This window comes from Malurus melanocephalus, unplaced genomic scaffold (assembly GCF_030028575.1).
Source record: "Malurus melanocephalus ecotype Western Australia unplaced genomic scaffold, MMel_1.1 scaffold_670, whole genome shotgun sequence".
NCBI classification, from domain to species: domain Eukaryota; kingdom Metazoa; phylum Chordata; class Aves; order Passeriformes; family Maluridae; genus Malurus; species Malurus melanocephalus.
Window position 1 is genome coordinate 109,033 of NW_026623902.1, and position 6,226 is coordinate 115,258.

The 6,226-nt window shown below is 63.7% G+C and overlaps 1 protein-coding gene across 1 annotated transcript in view; it reads left to right on the plus strand.

Moving 5' to 3' along the window:
- The first annotated feature begins 797 nt into the window (after positions 1-797).
- The window catches only part of GLI1 (GLI family zinc finger 1), a 20,522-nt gene continuing 15,093 nt past the window's right edge, over positions 798-6,226 (plus strand). The window contains exon 1 of the mRNA XM_057383936.1: positions 798-1,124. The gene's annotated coding sequence lies outside the window, so the exon portion shown is untranslated. The remainder of the gene's footprint in view (positions 1,125-6,226) is intronic.

Consider the following 6,226-nt stretch of genomic DNA (forward strand, 5'->3'; position numbering starts at 1 on the left):
TGTGCCTCCTGAGTGTGTGCGGGACCGTGGCAGTGCCCCCTGCGCGTGTAAATCACGGGCTGTGATTCCTGCGCCTGTAAATGCGTGGGCTCGGGCGTGTTCTCTCGGCGTGGGCGTGGGCTGCGAGACCCGCGTGTGTTTGTGCGTGTGCGCCGTGTCCGCTGCTTGTGCATGTAAACACGCCGTGGCACCCGCGTGTGCGTGGGCTGGGGGTGCCACCCCGCTTGTGTGTGGGCTGTGCCCCCCGAGTGTGCGTGGGGTGGTGGCCATGTCCCCCGCGTGTCCGTGTGTGTGGGCGTGTAAACAGGCTGTGTCCCACGCGTGTGCGCGACTTGTGCCCCCGCGCGTGTGTGAGCCGGTGGCTGTGCCCTCCCTGTGTGTGCGTGGGTTGTGCCCCCTATGCCCGCGTGTTCGTGGGCTCAAGAGTGTTACCCCCACGCGTGCGAGGGCTGTGCCCACGCATACACACACGCGTGCACACTTACACGCGCACGTCACACCAGTGGGCACGTCTGCGTGTGCACAGAGGTCCCCACAGCCGTGCCCACGCGTGTCCCCACCTCTGTGCGTGTGCGCTGCCGCGTGCCCACGCAACGAGCGGGGCCCCGTTCGCGGGATGTGCGGGACACGCGGGTGTGCCCGAACACGCGTGGGTGCCCGTAGGACTCGCTGGACACCCTCGTGTGCAAGGACACGCGTGGGGCTCTGCTGGCCGTGAGCGTGTGCGGGGGGAGGGGGGGGTGCGCGCGGGCGTGGGGCCGTGCGTGTCCCGGACGGATCCATCCCGGGTTTTCGGGGCCGCCGCTCCCGGCCGGGGTCTCCGTCCCGAGCGCGATCGGCGCCGCCGCCGCCGCATTTGGCGGAGCGGGACCCGCCGGGATCCGCCGCCCCCGCGGGGCTCCGGTAACTCACTCCGAGCGCCCGGGGCGGGCCGGGAGAGTGCGGGGGGCGCCGTCCCGTCCCGTCCCGTCCCGCCCCATCCCGGCCGCCGCCGCCGTCCCCCCCCTGGATGTGCCGCTTCTCTCCCAGACTGAACCGCCGCTGCCGCCGCCACCGGGGGAACGGGGGACGCGGAGCCGCCGGAGCAGCCGCTTCGCCCGGGGTTGCTCGGAGCCCCCCCGGAGGTAGGAGCCGTCGGGCGGGTCCGGGCCGCGGGATCTTCTCTCCCGGGATGGCGCCGATCCGTCCGCGGGCCGTCCCGTGGGCTCCGCGGGGGGACCGGGACTTCCACCGGGGCTCGCAGCGTGGGGGGACCGGCCACGCGGGGCGGGCAGAGGGGATCGGCCCCACGCGTGCCCCGTCACGTCCCCTCGTGCTCCCGCCCACGCCCGCACGCTCCCGCCGCTCTTTGAGCGCCCGGTGGGTGGGAGGGGACGGCCGCACCGGGCCGGTGGAGCCCGCGGAAGGGAGGCTGGTTCGGGGGCTGCTGGGGGCTACTGGGTGCTGCTGGGGGCTACTGGGGGGCTACTGGATGCTGCCGGCTCTGCCTGGATCGCGAGTGTTGGACTGGGAGCAGCAACCAAGTGAAAGTTGCTGTCCCGGCCCCGGTGACGCAGCAGCCACAGGACTGTCCCGGGGGGCTGTGCCAGCTGTGCCACCCACCTTGCCAGCTCCTGGCCACCCTGAGCTTTGCATCCCACCGGCCCGGGTGTCCACAAGAGGTCCAGCACCCTCCTCGTGGGCCTCTGCACCCAGGAGCTTTGGCAGGGCGCAAGGGTGGCCCCAAGAACGGACCCCACCGGCAGCACCCGCTGTTCCCGGGACTCTGGCACGGCTCCGAGGGGCTGGCGCGGGGATAATGGGTGCTCCCAGTCCCCTGAYGTCCTGCCAGGCCGTGTGATGGCACTCGGCGCTGCCCTGACGGCCTGGGGGCCGCACATCTCCCAGGATGGAGASGATGGAGAGGACAGAGGGGCGGCTGTGGAATTTGGGGGAAACGCAGCACTGCGGTGGCAGTCTGGGGGCTGCASCCTCTCCTGGGAGGACGCTGAGGACAGAGAGAATGGGGCTGAGGAATGGCTGTGGCATTCCAATGCTGCGTTTGGGGACTGGGAAACTCCTGGATACTCCAGCCACAGCTGGGGTCCTGCTCCCAGCCCTGGAAGCGATTTGGGGAGCTGGCAGTTGCTTTTGAACACCCTGATTCCATGAGTTTCCTCCCGCTCTGCTGCGTGTGCCAAACCTGAGCCGATGGATGCGGGTGGGCACTGGCTTTTGGGGGAAGGGAGCAGGAAGCAGCTGGATGAAGTTTCTTCTTCAGAAATTCAGACCTAGGAAAGCTTTCCAGTTTTCCTGCTGCGTCCAGCTGAGGCAGAGGCTGGGACAGGGTACAGTTCCTTGCGGGGTCCTCATCTCCTCCATATTCCAGGGATCTTTTCCATCCCAAAAACAGGGGSCAGGTTGAGAGCTGGAGCTTCTCCGGGCCCCCGGGGTTGGTGTGGTGGGAGGTGGTGGAACAAACTCTGTGCTGGAGCTGGCTGGGCTGCGAGGATCTCCCTGGAGTAGGGAAGTTTCCATCCCGAAATGAGTCAGCACGGACACCTTGTGACGCGCCGGCCGGGCGGGACAGTTTGGGGAGAGGCGGGTGTGGAGCTCCGGCTCCGGGTGGGACCCGCTCCTTGCCGGCCAGAACCTGGGAARYTGCACCACGGGAGGTTTAGRYTGGATATTGGGGGAAAATTCTTTCGCTGGAAGGGTGATCAGTCACCAGCAAAGCCTGCCCAGGGCAGTGCCATCCCTGAAATTGTTCAAAAATCGTGTTGAAGTGACATTTGGGGACGTGGTTAGAGATTGCCGTGTCAATGCTGGGTTAAGGGTTGGATTGGATGATCTTGGAGGGATCTTGGAGGGTTTTTCCAACTTTAATAATTCCACCATTCCAAGGTGGGTGGCCTGGAAGCCACGAGGGCCCTTCACCCAGTGSAGCTGGGACATTGGTGACATCCTACAGCTCCAGCCGTGGTGCCAACCCCTTATCCTTGGGCAAAAGTGCTTTTCCACCTTTCCAACCCACTGCCTGAGTATCCTCACACCTGCACAGGTACTCTCCTGCACACGAGTGTGCAAAGTTCACGTGTGTGCAGTTCAAAAATTGTTTGGATGCCGCTCCCGGAGCGTGGTGGGATTTTTGTTGTCCCTGTGTTTGGGACCAGAATTTGGATGTCCTGGTCCATCATGGGGCTGAGGGTTCCCTTAGGAACACGTGAGCTCGCCCAGATCCTTAGGGCACATCCAAACCCTTGGGAAGCCACAGGAGAACAAGGTGAACAGCTGATAAAATAAAATTAAAGAGCAGCCTCGGAGTGGGAACAAGTGGCAAAACAGAGTCGGGTTTCATCTCCACTGCATCCAGGCTGAGGTTGGGGCGATGTTTCCAGATGTGAGGACCCCACTGTCCGACTCCTGGATGGGGTTTAGGGGMGCTGGTGCCCCCAGGATGGCAGAGGGCATCCTAGAGGGGATGGTGGAATTGCTGTGTGGGGACAGAGCAGGTCTCCAGCCACACCACCAGCWCTAATGGCAGATATTTCAGGAGAGACAAATGTATCCCAGTGGGCAAAAAGATGACTGGGGATTTTTGGGAACAGCCCGAGGATGCTCACACTGGCACCTTTCAGCAGACAAAGGCGTTTTCTGCCCCAAGAAGCTCCCTAAATCCCCGAGGGTGCTGCCCTGCTCCACGCTCAGCATATCAAACCAAAGGCAATTCTGCAGATTTACAGGATTCMTGTTGTATATCCCACCCTTCAGCGGGTGCAAATCGCTTCTGGGTCCTGCACATCCTCCTGTTGCCATCCTCAGAGGGATCCTGCAAGGATTGAATTATYGGGGCAGGAACAGGCTCAGTGTCAGTCCCCCGACTGCAGCAGAAGGATGGATTTCACTGCTTGACACGCCTGACCTTCGATCCCTGGGGATGGCAGGGATGTCCAGGATGTCCCCAACCCCCCCAAAGTTGGGATGGGACGATGCCTGATGCCATGGGAAGGAGCGGTGCCTGCCAGGGGCTCCCACAGCCCCTGTGACTCAGAGCTGGGCTTTTATGGGTCCCACATGTTCCATGTTGTTGCTTCCCTCCAGCGCCGGGGGAGGAAGAGGGAAGCATAAAAATTCCTCGCAGCAGCTGCTGCCATGTGTGTGCCCCCCTTACCTCCACCCCAAAACCTTGCCCCCCACCCAGCCTCCAGCCTGGTGAAGGTGTGGGCAGGGGGAAGTGGTTTTAGGGGAGTGATTTTGGGGGGTAAAATGTGCTGGGGGCCAAAGAAAACAGCGTGTGGCGACCGTCGCCCGCCTGCCCAGGGACCACCTATGGAGCCCCCCCACCCCTTGCCTGGCCTGCCACGGCTTCCTGAGCAGCTCTGCTGTGGTGGAGGGCTGGGAATCCCGGTTTTCCAGGGATTCTGCAGCYCTTTTCCATGGGTTATCCCTGCCCTGGATACGCGGGGCTGCCTGCCTTTCCCTTCCCGAAGCACACGTGTGTTAGCGTGTGTTAACATGTCCAGGGACATGTCAGAGCATGGCCCTGGGTGGGTGTGGGTGCACGTGGGAGAGAGGGGCGGATGGTTTTGCCCCCCTGAGATGTGGCATTGGGGTGCTGGGGGACACCTGGAGGGGTGGGTGGGTTGGGGAGGGATTTCTGAGCCTCCCCTGGGGGTGGCGCAAAAGGCAGAGAAGAATTTTGGGATTGGGTGGGGAATGAGGATGTGTGACAGGGCCGGGAGAGGGAGGATGGAGTGGGGGAYGTCCCGAGTCTATCCTGGCATAAAYGTCCCCTGTCCCCACCGTTCAGCTGGTTCTTCCCTGCCTCAGCTTTTCCAGGCTGGGGACCACCTTGGAACGAGCTTGGCAGCCCCCACCAGCACGGGATCATGACCCTGAGTCGTCCCCTTTCAGACCCCCTGAACCTGAAGCGATGCGCTTTGTGGAGCCGCRGTCCTGGGCAGATTAGCTGCCCCATGCGGAGGGGCTGGGGCTGGCCCTAAAGCCCGGCCTAAGTGGGGGGGTCAGCGGCGGCRGGCGGGGTTTCCACACGTTTCTTCTGCTGGAGGCAGAGTCCAGAACMGTGTGGGGTCAGGGGAAGCAGTTCCCAGCACAGGCTGGGCTCTTAGGGCAGAGAAATGGGGTTTGTTCCACAGGGGATATTTGCTGGGGCTGGGCAGCACAAGGGAAGATCGGGGTGACCCTGCCAGACCCCCTGCCCTGGCACAGCAGCTGGGATGTGTCCCCGTGGTCCTGGACTACGGCTGGCACAAGGGAGGGTCGGTTCCTGGCAGATTCCTGCCGGCCAGGAGAGCTGCAGCCAGCGTTAGGGTCGGGATTAGGGTTAGGCGGGCTCAGGGCTTCCCGTGTGTCTGTGCCCGCAGTGGGCTCGGGGATTTTGGGGTGTCCATGTCCATGGTGGTCTCGGGGTTGTTGAGGTGTCCGTGCCCACAGTGGGCTCGGGGCTTTGCCCATCTCAGGGCAGACCCTGATTCTCTCCACGGTTTTGTCTGATGTGTGTCCCCACCATGGCCCCTGTCACACCACCCCACCCTTCTCTCTGCCTGTTCTCTCTGCTCTGACCCTCCCTTGCTCCTCCCTGAGTGAGGATTTGGGGTGACGCGGCCCCCATGCACACGTGCACACCCCACACTGTGCAGACACCACACGAGCACATGGACCCCAAAAGTCCATAAACCCCAAAAGCTGTCACTGCCTCTGTCTGTCTCCCTCCCTCCCTCCTTCCCCCCATCAATTTTGGGGCTGTCTCCATTCCCACCACCCCTCGATTTTGGGGTGTTTTTTTTTCCTAGCACTCGCGGGGAAACATTACCCCCAAAAATCCTCTCCCACATCACGCCAAATCCCTGCACACACACGCAAACACGCAGCGAACACGTGTGTTCACACGGGCGCTGACAGCAGCGCGCTGCCCCCACGCACGCAGCCCCCTCCCCTTGAGCCCCCCCGGCCCCCCACGCCGGCGGGTGATGGATTGTGCCACACACAGCTCGGCGCGGCCGGGGCTGTGGGATCGCGGGGGCTAATCCAGCCCTGACATCGCATTCCTCCACAGTGGGGCTCCGGGGCCGTTAACCCTGCCGGGGTTGGGGGCGTGGGGACACCCCCGTCACCCACCGGGGGTCGGGATGGGTGGCAGCCAGCCTGTTGTCCCCAATGTTGTCCCCAATGTTGTCCCCACCGCTGCGGGGTGGGGGGCAGCGGGAGTGTTCCCGGTGCGTTTGGG